We start from the raw sequence: 18,147 nt of genomic DNA on the forward strand, positions 1-18,147 counted from the left end.
TCCTTGGCAGAGCATCCATCAGAGATGGGGAGCCTATGACCTTCCAGATGTGATTGAACCACAACTCCTCTCATCCTTGTTTCATTGGCAGAGAAAAGCGCTCAGACACTTTTAACATCAAAAAGGGCTGATGCCTGTCTGCACCCACCAAAAGAGCAAGCCAAGTAGACTCAGGAACGTTGCTGGTTTGCCAGAATCTACAGTTCCCATCATCCCTGGCCATTGGTGATACTGGCTGAGGCTGATGGGAGTCAGAGTCTGACAACATCTGGAGGCCCTCAAGTTCCCCAGCCTGATCACAAGAGGGACTACAATTTCCAGTTTTTCCAACAAAAATGTGAAGTTAGTTGCATCAATTCCACTGGGGAGGGAGCCCTCCTAATGCATAAACCTTGGGCCAAGGGCCACATTCCATCCTAGACAGCCTTCCATGGGCCACTGGGCTAGAGGGAGGAAATGGGCAAAGTAATGAATGCAAAATATACCTTTATAAAGTAGGCTAGTTTCTACACACACATGCCTTTGTGTTCTCTATCTTGCAAGCAAGAAGCATTATCAGACTTCCAGGACATATTCCAGCCAGGCAAAAACTCTCAAGGAGTCCAGGAGGGTGCATAGCAGGACTGGTCAGGCGTGTGGCTGCAGTGGTGCTGCTTGGACCAGATAAAAAGATCTGCATTTGGAGCCCTGGCCTGAGGTCCCCCCACCTCTTTTTGAAGCTGTTTGGTGAAAGAATATAGACCATTTTAAGAGTCAGAGAAGCTCTGAGGTGCATCTTGGCAACTCTACGAACAAGATGGGGGAAGCAGTTTCAGTTTCTCTTGCTTTCTCATTTTACCAATCTTCAGTTGCCCACCTTTCCACATCGGTTTGCAATTTGGGGAGGCAGGAATTCTCATGAAAATTCATTAGCATTTTAGTGCAACTTTCTCCTAGTATACACATTGGTATACATTTTTGCCTATTATGCACAATTTCCCAAAGCAATTTTTTTCTACTGCATTTTTGTAATTTAGTTTCATTTTATGCACCTTCTGCACTAACACATGCATTTTTGTACACTTTCCTTGACTAGAGAAGTGCATTGCAAAATTCAGAGAAGTGTGAATTTCAAAGGACAGCTGTGCTTCAGTTTTAGAAAGTGTGAATCAGGGAGGTTCACCTTTAACTGCGAAGTGCAGGGCCGGCTCTAGGGGCAGTCTGGGTGGTGCGGGGCGCTGGCTCGGTAGGTGGGCGCCGCGCGGCAGAGCCGCACGAAAATCGTGCTGCGCCCGCCCACCAGCCGCAGCAAGGAACGGAGCGGGGTGAGGGCGCTGGAGCGATCTCCGCACCACGGCGCCAGGGCGCCCAACGTGCTTGAGACGGCCCTGGTGAAGTGAATAGAATTTCTCCTCCACCCCAAGATAAAGTATGAGGCAGCTTCCTAGGTAACAGCCACACCATGCACTGAAAGCACACACCCCCCCCCCAAGTATCCTGTGAACTGATGACGTCCCTTACAAGACTACAATGCCCAGCACCTTTAACAAACTACAGTTCACACAATTCTTTGGGGGAAACTGTGTGCTTTAAATCTATTGTGTAGATGTTGACTCTGGTTACTTTGCCTTTCTAAGATCAATATTTGCCAAAATGGTTGCAGCTGTCTCTTTAGCAATAATCTCTTGCCCCCAGCAATGAACTGTGTATCTGTTGTGATCCACTACCAAGATAAACATGACCACATACCACAGCCTCCGACATAGACAAATACCCATTCTACTATATACAGTGTTGTTTCTGAAGGTTAGGTTGTAAAGCAGGCATAGGCAACCTTGGCTCTCTTTGAACACACCCTGGGCTTCAGCTCGCATTCTTATGACTTCTTAAACTTATGCCTTCCCATGAGATCTGTCCTACGCTATGATGGATCCAATGTGTTTTACTCATTTCCTTAAGCCTTTGTTCACTTCCAAAAGGTGGGGCTACATTTTTGAAATGCCGGACCTCAGGCAGTCCTGAACACTATGTATGAAAAGCCAGCAGGCAAAGGTAGTTATTGCAGCTAATTGAGAAGGCAGATTTGACTGAGTCAGGAATCCAAAAAGGTCAAGAAAAGTGCATTAATCTATCTTGATAATCAAAAGAATTTGGGAATTCAATAGTCTCTCAACATGCATTCTAGATTAGACTTCGCAAAAAGATTACAGGCTCGTGGGCATAGCCAGGGGGCAGGGAGGGGCAGATGCCCCTCCAATCAATAAAAAATACATAGCAAACAGAGGTTCTGCCCACCCCCCAACAAAAGGTCGGCCCCTCCTAATGAAAATCCTGGCGACGCCCATGAACAGGCTAATGTAATTAACAAAGAGTGCTGCATAGAAGCTTTCCCCTTATTCAGAGCAAAACGTCAGAAAACACATGTCTAAAAAGGGATCTGGAGAGCTAGTGTAGCATGGCAACTTAAAGTATACAGTGGTACCTCTACTTACGAATAACTCTACTTACGAATGTTTCTACTTACGAATGGAGCTCCGTCCACCATCTTGGATGCAGTTTAGATAGGATTTTTTCTACTTACGATTTTTTTCTCCCAATGCATTCCTATGGGATTCGACTTACAATTTTTTTCGACTTACAAATGTACGTTCGGAACGCATTAAATTCGTAAGTAGAGGTACCACTGTATTTACAGTGGAACCTCAGTTTATGAACAACTCGGTTTATGAATTTTCAGTTTACGAACACCGCGGACCCATCTGGAACGGATTAATTCACTTTCCATTACTTTCAATGGGAAAGTTCGCTTCAGTTTATGAACGCTTCAGTTTATGAACAGACTTCCGGAACCAATTACACCCATGCTTCGGGTTAAGTACGCTTCAGGTTGAGTACTCCGCGGACCCATCTGGAACAGATTAATCCACTTTACATTACTTTCAATGGGAAAGTTCGCTTCAGTTTATGAACAGACTTCCGAAACCAATTGTGTTCATAAACCGAGGTACCACTATACTAAACTGGCTAGATAACCAATAGCATCTCTGTGCATTGTGCAAAAGGTGAAAAAAATTGAAAGGCAGGGAATTCAAGTACATGGGTAGGTAGGTGTACATTATCTGTGTGTGAGAGAGAGAGAAGGGAAATGCTAGTTATATTATTTGAGTGTACAGCAACAACTAGAGGAAATGTGACTTCTGCAGTTATTGATGGGTTGTATCCAACTAAGTTTTACACAACAAAGAACCATTGACATGAATGGACCTAGATTTGTGACACTGGATACAACCCAATATTTTGAGTACTGCTTAAAGAGTGATTGTAGCAAATGACTTCCTTCCTTTCTTTTTCTTCTTTCTCTCTTTCTCTCTTTCTCTCTTTTTCTCTTTCTCTCTTTCTCTCTTTCTCTCTTTCTCTCTTTCCCCACACACCTCTCCAAATTTTCTCTAATGTACCTGTTATGTACTGAGCTGAATCCTAGAACAATAGGATTCAGAATCAGCGGGAGCTACCCAATCCAACTCCAGGTGGAAGTGAATCCGCAACCTGATTGGCCTGCTGGAGCAGCCAATCAGGCGGCTGGCAGAAGTGAATCTGCTACCTGATTGGCCTGTAGGAGCAGCCAATCAGGCTGCAGGCAGAAGTCAATCCACAATATAATTGGCCCACAGGTGTAGCCCTGAAGTAGCCAATCACGCAAGGCCCATTGTGTAAATAATGTATATAAGCAGATGGTTTTGGGAAAAGAGCCATTCGTCTTCTCTTCTTCTCCTTGATGAATATGAGCTGAATAAAGAGCATGAAATTCACTCTCGACTCCGAGTATATTTCACTGGCGACGAAGGTGGGATCCTGCTGAGCTGACCGCCACCACGCACTGCACCGCAGCACCGCCACCTGCTGCACCGCTGCATCGCACCGTGCATCCAGGCTTCAGCTCCAGGACCCAAGGAACCCAGAATGGCAACCGACAGCAGCTTCTCGCCATTCAAACCAGCATCAGGAGACTGGGAAGGGTACGCCGCCCGTTTCAACTTCCTCCTGCAAGCGAAAGAAGTCACCAACGATGCCATGAAGAGGGCGACATTCTTCAGCGTCTGTGGAGAGGAGACGTTTGAAATCGCCCGGGCTCTCCTTGCACCTAGAGATGTCGCTACCGTCTCTTACAAAACAATAATGGAACGGCTGAAGGAGCACTTTTCACCACAGCCCTCCGTGGTAGCTTGCCGAAATGCCTTCTACGCAAAGCGGCAAGCCCCGGGGGAAACCATAACTGGGTTTGTGACCTCCCTCCGCCAAGCCGCCCGGTTATGCAACTTCTCAGAGTTGGAGAACATGCTTCGTGACCGCCTCGTCGGTGGCCTGAGGGACGAGATGTTGCAACGACGCCTCTACGCCAAAAAAGACCTCACGTTCCAGATTGCTCTGGAGGAAGCCCTGGCAACCGAAGCCGCCGAGAGGTCAACGCAAGAGGCACGACACCTCTACGCCAAAAAAGACCTCACGTTCCAGATTGCTCTGGAGGAAGCCCTGGCAACCGAAGCCGCCGAGAGGTCAACGCAAGAGGCACGACCGGCCCCGCCATCCCAACCGAGGGTCTACCACGAAGACCTCACCGACGAGTCCGAATCTGACAGGGAGGAAGTACACCGAGTACAGCGGCGCACTCAAGCAGCACACACACAACAGCAGCCTCGACGAGAAGGAGGGAACTGTGCAAGCTGCGGGGAGAACCACGAGAGGAGGACCTGTCGTTTCCGCAACGCAGAGTGCAGGCAGTGCAGAAAATTGGGACACATCGCCCGGGTGTAGCCAGCGAATAGTGACTGACCACAAGCCGTTGCTTGGCCTGTTTGCCCCCGAGAAGCAGACCCCCCAAGTGTTGTCTCCACGTGTCCTCAGGTGGTCAATTTTCCTTGCCGGCTACCAGTATGCACTAATCCACCGCCCTGGGAAGGCGATGGGCCACGCAGACGCACTCAGCAGGCTACCACTACCAGAAACAGGCCCCGACCCAGCGCCTGCGCAAGAGGTTATGACCCTGGAGCTGCTTCCCGACCGACCCATTCAGGCACAAGAAGTTGCGCACCATTCCACAAAAGATAGGGTCATCTCCCGGGTCCTGGACTGGGTGTGGCGAGGATGGCCCAGCAGCAGCCCCGGGCCAGAATTCGCTGGCTACACAAACCGCAAACATGAACTGTCGGCCCACAAGGGGTGCCTGTTATGGGGAAGCAGGGTTGTTGTTCCCCAGCCCCTCCGCAAAAGGGTCCTCACAGCCCTACACGAGACACACCCAGGGGTAGTGAGGATGAAGGCCCTTGCCAGGAGTTATGTGTGGTGGCCGGGGATTGACAGAGAGATAGAGGCCTGGGTCCAACACTGCCAGACCTGCCAAGAATCCCGCCCGGATCCCCCAAGGGCCCCAGTCCAGCCCTGGGAGTCCGCCCGACATCCATGGTCACGCTTGCACGTGGACTTCGCTGGCCCCTTCCAGGGAAAAACATTCTTCATAGTGGTGGATTCCTACACCAAATGGCTGGAGGTCGCACTGGTACCGTCCACTTCTACGGCGGCAGCCATCCGGGTACTACGTAAGCTGTTTGCAACCCACGGGCTCCCTGACACCCTCGTCTCGGACAATGGAACCGCATTCACGTCAGAGGAGTTCCAGACCTTCACAGCGCAGAACGCCATCCGCCACATCCGCTCAGCACCATTCCACCCTGCCACCAATGGCCAAGCGGAGCGCATGGTGCGGACCACCAAGGACAGCCTCCGCCGCATAACACAAGGGGACTGGGAATACCGCCTTGCCGCATTTCTTCTAGCACAGCACAGCACCCCAAGCACAACGACGGGCCGGAGCCCAGCTGAACTACTCATGGGCCGGCGCCTTGCAACTAGACTGGACCGACTTCACCCCGACAGAGCTCAGGATGAGGTAGTGGTGGGGAAAGGCAGGAACCCCCGGACATTTGTGGCCCAGGACCCAGTGTATGCAAAGAATTTTGGGGCAGGCCCAGCATGGGTACCCGCCACAGTCACCAAGGTGACCGGTCCCGTGTCGTACGAGGTACTAACGGAAGGGGGGCAATGTTGGCGCCGCCACTGCGACCAGCTACGGCGACGATTCCCAGGAGGAACCCGGGAGGAGAGCGGGACAGAGGGGTCCCAAGGGGACAGCAGGGCAGTGAGGCCTGTAGAGCGAGAGGGGTGGGCAGGGGAAGCAGAAGCAGTAGGCACAGAGGGGCGCCCCGAGGCTGGAAGGACACCGGAACCAGAGTCACAACCTAGTGGTTCAGTGTCGCCAGACCAGACAGCCCCCGCACAGCCAGCAGCCTCGGAACACGAGCCAGAACCAGAACCCCTGACCAAGGAACACCCCAGGCCACAACGCACACGGAGGCGGCCAGCAGACCTTGGGGACTACGAATGCAACTTCCCGGGCAGGACTGGAACTTAGAGGGGAGGGGTGTTATGTACTGAGCTGAATCCTAGAACAATAGGATTCAGAATCAGCGGGAGCTACCCAATCCAACTCCAGGTGGAAGTGAATCCGCAACCTGATTGGCCTGCTGGAGCAGCCAATCAGGCGGCTGGCAGAAGTGAATCTGCTACCTGATTGGCCTGTAGGAGCAGCCAATCAGGCTGCAGGCAGAAGTCAATCCACAATATAATTGGCCCACAGGTGTAGCCCTGAAGTAGCCAATCACGCAAGGCCCATTGTGTAAATAATGTATATAAGCAGATGGTTTTGGGAAAAGAGCCATTCGTCTTCTCTTCTTCTCCTTGATGAATATGAGCTGAATAAAGAGCATGAAATTCACTCTCGACTCCGAGTATATTTCAGTACCAAAAAGGGCATTTTTTAAATTAAAAAAGTGAAAGAAAATACATTTTGAGGAACAGGGTCAGAGGTCTAAGACTCACTAAGCACAACTTCACCCTGCACTATGTTTTGGGAAGACAGGACATACAATGTGTTTCCGTCCATTTATAGCCAGCCTGGAGATTTGTATACAGAGGAAATCCTCTAGATAGAAACCCCACTGGACTCAAGCACTGAGTCTAACTGCATTGGTCAGCAAAGGAAACAAGGAGTTCCGTTCTTCCCCAGGCCTTTCTGATGTTGCCAAGGCCACTGAAGCCATGTATCTGCCGCAAAAATGTTAAGAACTCAGAGAGACAACCAAATGGGATGATGAGCGTTGGCTACCCCTGCACTGGCTAGCATTGGGTCCCCAAACACTTTGCTACTTTCACACAGAATAACTGCCTTACTAACATAAGGATTTCTTCACTGGATTAGACCCAAGTTCATTTGCTCTTTGTTCAACACTAGCAGGCTGGATATCTCTAAAAGCTCAGAGGCAAATTAGATGCTACTTTAATTGTTAGCAACCGCAAGTGTTTTTTTTTCTTTTCTTTTAAATCAGCATGGGACCCCAGTTTGCAGTGGAGCCACACTGCACAGAAAGTTTTAACTTTTGCTTCCTCAGCAAGTTTCAACACATACACACCCCTATGTCACAGTTAGCATCACACCTCCAAAAAGCTCACAGAGATGAACAACCACTGGCTCTCCAAATGTTGTTGGACTCCACTGCTCATCGATCCCAGCCCAGTTGGAGGCTGGTCCATTAAGGTTAAGGGGTTGCCGTTCCACCAACCTCAGCCAGCCCCCACTCCCCTGCTTTCTTGCAACCAATCCAGAAGGTCACGTGTGATGTCAGCTTCCTCCTCTTCTCCTCTTTCTTAGGCTGGACCATAAAGAAGGCTGATCGCCGAAGAATTGATGCTTTTGAATTATGGTGCTGGAGGAGACTCTTGAGAGTCCCATGGACTGCAAGACGATCAAACCTATCCATTCTTAAGGAAATCAGCCCTGAGTGCTCCCTGGAAGGACAGATCGTGAAGCTGAGGCTCCAATACTTTGGCCACCTCATGAGAAGAGAAGAATCCTTGGAAAAGACCCTGATGTTGGGAAAGATTGAGGGCACTAGGAGAAGGGGACGACAGAGGACGAGATGGTTGGACAGTGTTCTCGAAGCTACGAACATGAGTTTGACCAAACTGCGGGAGGCAGTGCAAGACAGGAGTGCCTGGCGTGCTATGGTCCATGGGGTCACGAAGAGTCGGGCACGACTAAACAACTAAACAACAACAGAACTTAGCAGGGAGGATGGAGGAAACGAGACTTTGTTGTCATTGCCTGCAGTTGGCTCTGTCTCCGCCTACTGCTGGGCTCCCCATCAGTCCCTATGTGCACCAACCACCACTGTCCAGCCTGCATGGCCAGTGGTCAGAGATGATTGAAACTGCAGCTCTACAATGCCGACAGGTCCACAGGTTCCCCACCCCTGTCCTATGAGCTCTGTGGGGAAGGAGGGGAAAGGAAGCACAGATGTAGAGCTAATAGCAGCCTTAGGGGGATTTAGTTGGGGGGGGGAGCAGAGAAAGCACAGGAAAAAGAGATTAAACCCTTCCTGGATCTTCAAAGCATCCTACAGCGCTACTAATCAGTACAACAATAACATGGGGAGATCCTAATCATCTCCTGCATCCTGCCTGTTTTCTGTACATCGGAGATGGGAAGCCAATGGCCCCCACAGATGTTGTTGGACTCCAGCTCCCATCAAGCCCCACTCAGCACAGCCAATGGTGAGGGGTGAACTATCATTCCACCACTTTATCATTTCAAGATAGCTTCATCATCACAATAACAATGCAATGAGTCTTAAGAATGTGCATATTAGTAAAAACAAATAGATGTTTCTTAGGATGTGTTTGCCCTGAAATGCTGGTGATTTATTTAAAATAAAAATAAAAATTGTTGTGGAAATATGCAGGAGTAAATTTTAGATTGGAAACATGAGAAATGTGGAGAACAAAATTAACGGATTTGTCCACCCTGAGTGGGAGCAGACTATTGTTGACTTTTATTCCCAAGCAGGTTGCAGGTGTGAGGACGCAGTTCCAAATGAAGTCAGCTATAAAGAGCAAATGGTTAACCCACCTACCCCCCCCCCACACACACCTCAACAGTAGGGATCCAACAGCAGGGACCCAATCTAGATCAGGATGCTCTGCACCTATTTATTTTTATAAAGAAATTGCTAATTGAGCAAATGGAGGGGTGTTCACGTTGATGGTACTTCCACCTTAAAATTTCCCCACTTTGCAAAGATGAGCAGGAAATAAAGAATTTTGAAAAATTCATTTTGAAAAAGAACACTCTTTGCAGAGGAATCGTGAAGTTTTAATGTCCAGCAAATCTCCTTACAGGAAACTGAAGTCAGACCTGCTCCAGGATATAATCTACACTTGGTGAGAAAAGGGTAACTGGAAGTGACCAGCATCATGACCCGACTCTGAATCAAGTTCCTTGAAACAATTATAATGTTCTGACTCATGAGAACAAGGAGGTTTTTTTGTACACTGTTCAGTTAAGATGTGCCACTGCTCCATCTTAGCCTTTATATATAAATCTATTTTCCTCTCAAGGCATTACATTACTGGCATTATTTCTTTTTCTTTAAAAAAAAAAAGACTCTATTAAGGTTCCATGTATGCACATGTAAAAAGAGTAGGCATTCTGCAGTACATTTGGAGAGGGGGTGGCAAATCAATCCCCCTTCCCAGGGAACTCTGGGAATTGGAGATCTTCCCTGTTCTAAAGTAACTAACTACAGTGTACAAAAGCATAGTGTAAAGAACAGCAGGTGAGCATCCAAGACAGTCATAAGGAAGCAAAACAGACTGGATGAAAAAGGCAAGAATGGCTTGCCTTAAAAAAAAATGCACAAAAACCAAGTAGCACTCCATAAGTCTTAGCTTATGGCATAAGGTAAGTGAGAAAAATGATTTAAAAACCGTATCATCAATGGAATAGCAACTCAAAAAGAAAAACGATCTGCAGATGCAAGGCCAGGAGCCATACATGTATAATTCAGTGATGTTGTGCTTTTGCACTGCATATTTATTTGCTTGGATTTTTTTAAAAAAACAGTTTTCTAAAGTGTACCTTCTTTTGTCACATGGGGCGGTATCCCACTAAACAGCTCCACTAGCACAAGGTCTGTGCAATGGGACTTCACTGCCATCTTGTTTTTCCACACAACCCCTAAATCCGTTCTGGGGTTTTCCCCCACCTCCCAGAGCAGATTTAGGGGGGTACAGGGCACCCACTGGAAGAGGAGAGGGCAGGGGAGTCCCACTGCTCAGCTAAAACTATTTTTCAGAATGGTTTAGCTGGATACCACTCATGGATTCTAGGGTAGAGTTTATTAAAATCAATAAGTATACAACATTAAAACAAACAAAAAAAATCAAAGCAAGGTAATAAACCTCAGAAATCACAAGGCTAAAACTATTCGACAAGAGAATAAAATAAATTTTAAAGGCTTTTAAACATCTTTAGACAGCACCAAAAAGAGTGGCCACATTGACACCATTCATTTAAAGCATTATTATATCACTTTAGACAGCCATGGCTTCCCCCAGTGAATTCTGGGAGCTGTAGCTTGTTATGGGTACTGAGAGTTGTTAGAAGACCCATATTCCTCTCACAGAGCTCAGTTCTCAGAGTGGTTTAATGGTCAATCTCACTTCGCAGGGAACTCTGGGAATTGTAGCGCTGTGAGGGGAATAGGAGTCTCCTAACAACTCTCTTTGGTGCGACGTGCATGCAGCTCAGAACACAGCCGTAGCCTGGATCAATAACTCAACCCTTGCTGTGTTGCATTCAGCAAAATAACTTCAGCTCATTATAAGACATTCAACATCCTTCCTGGATTCCTCCTCTCTCCTCCTGGAATCCCAGCCATGTACTTTCTTATGAGGAAACTTAATTGTAAACAGCCTCTGCCAAGAAGGCTTTGAAAAATGTTCCCTCATTAGTTGCTTAACCTTCCTGAATAATAGATGAAACAGATTTTTTTTAAAAGTGCAATTCATCTTTAGGGCTCTGTGTCATAAAAATGTAAAATAATGTAAGCAGAGCTCAGTCATCATGAATGCAGTGAGAAAAAGCAGTCCCTTTATCCATTTTAAGCTGTAGTGAATAACAGAGGTGAGAGATTATCTAACTCAGGATTGTTATCAAAGTCGCCTATAAAGAGATATGGTTCCTTTGGCTACATTTATTATAACAGAGCTGTGAAGCCTTCAAATTAAGCTCTTTTTTCCTTGTCTATCCCCAGCATTGCATAATTATTCTTGCATTATTTAAGGAAGACATCCCATTCCTACTTAAATGCAGCACTGGACGAGTCTGGGTTGGATTTCCCACTGGTTTTTAAAAGGTTAACAGCAGCTACCACTGAAGTAGGGAGTTCATCCGATCAGGACTGTCACACCCCTTAGTGGTTAGCTAGTTTAAACTCTGGACTCTGGGCAGGGGATGCTCTTTAGATCAAATTTGCTCATAGACAACCTTCCATGGGCCACATGCCTGTGGTACATAAAGGTAAAGGTAAAGGGACCCCTGACCATTAGTCCAGTCGCAGACGACTCTGGGGTTGCAGCACTCATCTTGCTTTACAGGCTGAGGGAGGCTGGTGTACAGCTTCCGGGTCATGTGGCCAGCATGACTAAGCCACTTCTGGCGAACCAGAGCAGCGCTCGCAGTGCCGGCCCTATGGTTAGGCTGGGTGGCGCAGGGCGCCACGGCGCCGGCCCACCAGGGGGAGCGCCGCTTACGCAGCCCGTGCTGCATGCTGCCCGTCACGCTGGAAAACGGGGCAGCGGGGGGCGCCTGAGGGATCTGTTGCACCAGGGTCATAAACAAGAAAGTGGATGGTGCAATGGGCGTGACTCTTTCCTTTGTTATAGTGGGCTATATCAGAGGTAGCTCTAGCGGCACAGAGTTTCTGGGGCACCCCAGCAGGCACAAACACTATCATGTGCAAGGGGAGAGGCAGGGAGCGCCAGATTCTGGCATCACACGGGGCGCCAGAGAAATTTGAGGTGACAAGGTCTGCCATGAGCTACATTTCCAGCCCTTCCCCTCACAGAACTACAATTCCCAGAGTGGTTTCAGAACCAATCCCTCTTCCCGGAGAACTCTGTATAACATTACGCACCACGTGGAGAAAGCGAATAAGGAGAACCTGTGTTCAGTCTCTCCGAATACTGGAATTTGGGGGCCTACAATGAAGTTGAACTTGGGAAAAAATCAGTCTTGTATTTCTTCACACAGCACATAGCTAAGCCATGGAATTTGCTCCCAAACGATGTGACGACGGCCACCAACTTTGATGGCTCAAAGAGACGACTGGATAAATGAATGTAGGGTAAGGCTGTCAATGGCTATGTTCTACCTCCGTTGTCAGAGGTTGTGTGTATCTAAATACTAGTTGCCAGGAAACACAAATGGGGAGCATACCTTCCAAGTCCTGGACTGCAGAATCCGGGACCGGCAGCCGTGTGACACCGGAAGTTGCGCCGACGTAACTTCCGGTATCGCTCCGCCCATCTATGGGCACCAAAAATGGCCACCGCCGACACCGGAAGTCGCGTCTATGCACTTCCGGACATGCGTAGATGCGACTTTTGAAGCCAGCGGTGGCCATTTTTGTTGCCCATAGAAGGGCAAATCGGAAAGAAAAAAATGGCCGCCGGCAGGAGAAAATAACGGAGAAAAACGGGAGATGAAGTGATACGGGGGACCACCGGGAAAAGGTAAGTAAAATCGGGGTTTCCCCAGAGAAAACGGGGTACTTGGCAGCTATGATGGGGAGAGGGCTGTTGCACTCAGGTCCTGCTTGTGGCCATCTGCTTTGCCATTGTGAGAACAGGATGCTGGACTAGATGGGCCTTTGGCCTGATCCAGCAGGGCTCTTCTTATGTTGTTAAGGCAGCTTCCTTTGTTTCTCTCAGATTTCAAACCTTATACTCATGGTGCATCGCTATAGAGAAATGCATTTTGGCTGCCGCATCTGCCGGTGGACTGCAGTGTTTAAACTGAGCCTTAGAATCAGCTTGCCAAGGAAAATTGAGGAAAGCGCAGGCCTCTCTTTCAGAGGACTAATAAAAGTTGGGTGTTACCATTCTTACATTGTACTGATGTTAGATAATGACAACGATCCTGAGGTCTCACCCCCACCCCTCTCCTGTGGCCTGTCCCCTCTGCTGCCTCTTTTGCGACTGGCTGGCTGAAGGTAAGTTGAACCAGTAATGAGTCAAAAAAGTTTTTATCTGGTTTCCTCCACTCTCTTCTCTCCCTGGCATTAGTAAGGCTTGGAACAATAACAGGATGCAGGATGGGAAAAAGGCGGACACCCAGCTGGGAAACCTTGGAGACTGTAAAGCTGAACACTCCCTGCATTGCTTAATGCAGTGAAATAACGGATTTCACTTAGTTCTTTATATTCGCTCTACTTTATCCAATTGAGGCTTGGAGGCTGATTACGGATTCTCCCTGATTTGGAATAAAGCCCAGCCCAGGTAAGAAACGTGGTCTTTTTGGGGGGGGAGTTGTTCTTGGGATTTTTAAATCTGCTACTTAAAAGCGGCTTTGTCAAAGTTTGATGGACTGAGGTTCCCTTTAAAACATTGTGGTGGAACTTTGGCCCTCCAGATGTTGCTGAACTACAACTCTCATCGGACCCAACAGGCATGGCCAACGGCCAGGGATGGTGAAAACTGTCGTTCAGCAACATCCAGAGGATCAAAGGTTCCCCACACCTGCTTTAAAGCATCCAGTACTCCAGGATGTACTTTTACAACAAGCTAGCTTTCTTGATCCTGCCATTGTACACAAACTGCGTTGCTGGGGAGGACTACCTGGAGTTGCCTTAACAATCCCAGATGGCAAAACAGAGGATTTGTGTTTTTGAGAAAGGATGTTCAGGTCAGGTCACCAAGAACCCAAGCCGCTGCCAATAAAAGTTTAACAAGGAAATTGAGGAGTGAGGGGAGAGAAAGATGTTCAGTTATCCAATGTGTACCTGGAGAGCCTTAATGCAAACTTTTCTGAGAGACAGGAAAGCTTTCCCCAAAGAATGCCAAGGAACCATAGTTTGCTAAGCGTGCTGGGAATTGTTTTGTGAGGGATTAGCTGTCGCCTAACAAACCTCAGCAGCCAGGGAACTGCAGGTGGTATAAGCATGCTTCAAATGTATGCTGTGGGTGTGACCTTAAATTTTGTCATGTGGATCGGCACCATGTAGCTGATTTATGCTAAATGAAATAGCCTGAGTTAGACTGGGCCCATAATGTAAAGAATGAGGGTTGGTGAGTGGACTGGGACCATAGCAGCAACAAAGACTTAAAGCCACCCTTCCCTCACATCATGGTCCTGATCCAGCTCAGGGGAAACAATGCCAGCTATTTATTTAACAAAAATAATCCACACAACACCAAACCATGTGTGGTATTCAACTAAGGTTTACTCAAAGTAAGACTATTGTAATTGATGGGCCAAACCTAGTCATGTCTGTTCATTTCACTGGGTCTCCTATAAAACATATTTTTGTACCACCCTATGTAAAAAACATAATGTATACGTTGACACTTGTCTACTGTAAAAGTGTCAGATTTTCTTTCTAACAAATACTGCTGATATGTGAAAACACGGGCTGTAGCTTATTGCTGAACATATGTAGATGAATCAGAAATAAGACTTACAGAGTCAGATACATATGTGTGTATATTGGCTGTTCTATCAAAAATTGATTAAAAGGCCTTGAAAACTTGCTTTGATGTCTTACTGGTTTGGGACAATAAACTGAGGCACAAGGCCAGACAAGATGGAATTGTTCTTCATAGATGTTTCATCTGCCCAAGTGAGTGCTGTTCAGCCTCTTCTGGTGTGGGCTGCGCTCTCCCTAAAGCAGGGGTGTTGAACTGAGTCTGTCTAGTAAACCAGACCTTGATCTCTTGCAAGCCTTGTTGGTCACTTTGAAAGGTGGGCAGGGTTGTCAAACTTGTCAATCACTTGACATCACCTGGATGCCAGGTGAAACTTTTTTAAACTTGTTTTCATTTGAAATCAAGTCAAAAGGGCAAAGTCTCAGGGGGTTTCAGGTTCTGCCAAGCAGCTGATGCATGACACCTGCAAGCCCTGCTTTAATCCATCAGGGAGTCATGTCTTTACCTGCCTCATTCATGGCATAATATATGATGTCAGGATAGGTAGGCATGGCTTGGGGGAAATGGTCTTTAGAAGGCTTACTTAGACTTGCAGGACAGAGATGCCCAGCCACCATGCTTAAGGTTGAGAAAGGATAGGGAAGAAATTTGGTTCGGACTTCCTGAAATATGAGAATGAAAAATACAGCTAGTCTTCAACATCCGTTCTCCACCAGAATTTTGCAATGTAGTTTTCCTATCCCCAGAAAATATGTACAAAGATGCATATAATATAAGAAAGTGTGCATGGAACACACACACACACATTATTGTTATTATTATTGTTATTATTATTATTATTATTATATACAAAAATGCATTGTATTAGGGGAAATTGCACGGAAATGTGAATATTAGACAAAACAGCCTACAAAATGTGTGTGTGTGTTAGGATGTTAGTATAATGCCTTATAGAGCTGTTGTAATGATGACTGAGAAAATGCATACAAAAATACTTGGAGCACCGCAAAGAGCTATGCAGTCTTTTATCTATTGTTATATACATATATTTTAAAAACCAATACTGTATATGTTTGGAGAAAAGTATTCTGATTTGTTTTTAGTTCTCAGATGAGCAATTCACTTTGTCAAGTTTTGGGAAATGAGAACACACATCAGCCCAGAAGAACTGGTTAGTTTCACGTATGCAAAGTCCCAAGTTGTTTTAGGCTTCAAACATTCATGTGGCCTCGGTCCAGTATACCTGAAGGAGCGTCTCCACCCCCATCATTCTGCCCGGACACTAAGGTCCAGAACCGAGGGCCTTCTGGCGGTTCCCTCGTTGGGAGAAGCCAAGTTGCAGGGAACCAGGCAGAGGGCCTTCTCAGTAGTGGCGCCCGCCCTGTGGAACACCCTCCCATCAGATGTCAAAGAGAAAAACAGCTACCAGATTTTTAGAAGACATCTGAAGGCAGCCCTATTTAGGGAGGCTTTTAATGTTTAAGAGATTATTTTATTTCATTTTTCTGTTGGAAGCCGCCCAGAGTGTCTGAGGAAACCCAGCCAGATGGGCGGGGTATAAATAAATTATTATTATTACCATATTATTATTATTATTATTATTATTATTATTATTATTTGAAGATTATAGCAAAAACTCTACAGATTCAAGTATGAAGCTTAATTTATGTAGCGGCAGGAAAATGCATGTATGCATTGAATAGGGTTGCTAGCTGTTCAGACCCCAAGATGCAAAGGGGCAAAGAGCTTGTGAGCAAAGAGGAAGAACCTGGCCGATCAAGGGGGCACCTTGTGGAATGGGGCAAAGTGGGGATTCTGTGGGAGCAAATGACTGCATGTGGAGGGTCAAGGGAAGATCTTCACCATGCCCGTTGTCATGAGGGTGGAGCCTGATGAGGTTGGAGGAAGAGGGAAAAGCAGATGGCAAACATTCTCAAACTTAGCAGAAAATAGCAGTCTTTACTCTCAACCTTCACCCTGAGATTTTACTCCATTCCCTGGAGAGCCCAAAGCTCAGACTACACACTCTGGTCCCTTCCAGATGACCTGTTTATTGAACCTCCATCCTGATTCATTTGCAGAGAGATCATTGGCTACTTAATGAGCATTTGCTCTCATTTCTTTACCATTTGTTCACCATAGTGTCAGAGCAAGTGTTATCCCGCAGTTTCCAAGGCATTTTGCTTTACAACAGGCATAGGCAACCTTGGCTCTCCAGATGTTTGGGAACTACAACTCCCATCGTCCCTGACCACTGGCCCTGTTAGCTAGGGATCATGGGAGTTGTAGTTCCAAAACATCTGGAGAGCTAAGGTTGCCTATGCCTGCCCTATAGCTTTCCTTATGACAAAAAGGTTGGTGGGGGGTTGTAGAGGTTGTTTCACAAGAGCTGCCAACCAGTTTTAATTGCACAACTTGAATTAGCTGGTATGTGACCAAAAGACTGATAGCATGGAAATGCCTTGTGTGTCAAGAAACTGAGGAGACCTGGTTTCAATCCTCACACAGCCATGAAGCTCCTGGGTGACCTTGAACTGGTCATCCTATCTCTCTCTCAGCCAGGTTTGTCCTGACAAAAAAGCGAGGAAGACCTTGTACACCACCTTGAGCTCTTTGGAGGAAAGTTGGGGTTCCATAAATAAAATAACAGAAGAGATCAAGGCGTAAACTTTCACTTAAACAGTTAACAGTTTGCAAAGAGCTTTGCCAAGCTGGATAGACTTGCCTCATATCCTGCTTTTGTTGAAGCAAAATGGAGTAATTGAAAACAGGATATATGTAAAGGGATTTGTATAGTCTTTTTAACCTTTGGAGGCATTTTTGATGGATTGCCTTTGCCAAGTTGAATTGTATGAACATCAGATACTATTTAAAGAGAAATCCCTCTCTTTCTTCTCTTCTCAAGAAAAACAGAAATCACATGGCTTCCTAGCACAGTGGTAATTGGCATTTAAGTGCCCTTCTTCAACAACAGAGGGAGGAGATGTTATTTGGGTGTTTGTTTGCATTTGTTAATTTAGGCTAGATGGGGGGAAAGCAGAAGCAGGTTGGGCTTCTTGCAGCACAACAACCTTGGCTGCAAAGTGCAGGAAAATCTACAAACATACCCCTTCCTTTTCAGGTGCTCACATGTCCTACTTCAGTTGTCTATTTGAAGGTGTCACCTGTTTGACCTGCTTGAAGTCCAGTTCAACTCCAGTTTAAAGAAGGGGGAGTAAGTTGCTAAGTTGCTCACCAACAATTAGCACCTGGACAGCAAACAGGGGGTCACCTGACCACAGTCTTCTACACTGTGGCAAGAGGTATTCATAAATGACTTGATGGGTGGGGCAGAGCTGCTATGGCACCTTCCCAGCATGTGGGTGGCTGCTGCTTCCCAGGAGAAGGAGGGGTGAGGTGATGGGGAGTCGGGCGTGGTGCAAGCGCACCAGCAGGAGTGCCAGATTGCATTTTACACCATGCCGACCTCTCCACCCACTCAGTAAGCAACAGCAACCCACCTGTTGGGAAGCTAGCATAGTGGCTCTGCCTCATCTAGTGAGCAGCTTCTGGAGGCACTGTTTTGAATAATAG

The 18,147-nt window shown here is 46.9% G+C and overlaps 1 protein-coding gene across 1 annotated transcript in view; it reads left to right on the top strand.

Annotated features, from left to right (window-relative positions):
- Nucleotides 1-13,233: 13,233 nt before the first annotated feature.
- CDH5 (cadherin 5) overlaps nt 13,234-18,147 on the top strand; it is a 34,693-nt gene continuing 29,779 nt past the window's right edge. Inside the window, exon 1 of the mRNA XM_035119438.2 lies at nt 13,234-13,428. The gene's annotated coding sequence lies outside the window, so the exon portion shown is untranslated. The remainder of the gene's footprint in view (nt 13,429-18,147) is intronic.

The sequence above is a fragment of the Zootoca vivipara genome, chromosome 6, assembly GCF_963506605.1.
Source record: "Zootoca vivipara chromosome 6, rZooViv1.1, whole genome shotgun sequence".
Lineage (NCBI taxonomy): Eukaryota > Metazoa > Chordata > Lepidosauria > Squamata > Lacertidae > Zootoca > Zootoca vivipara.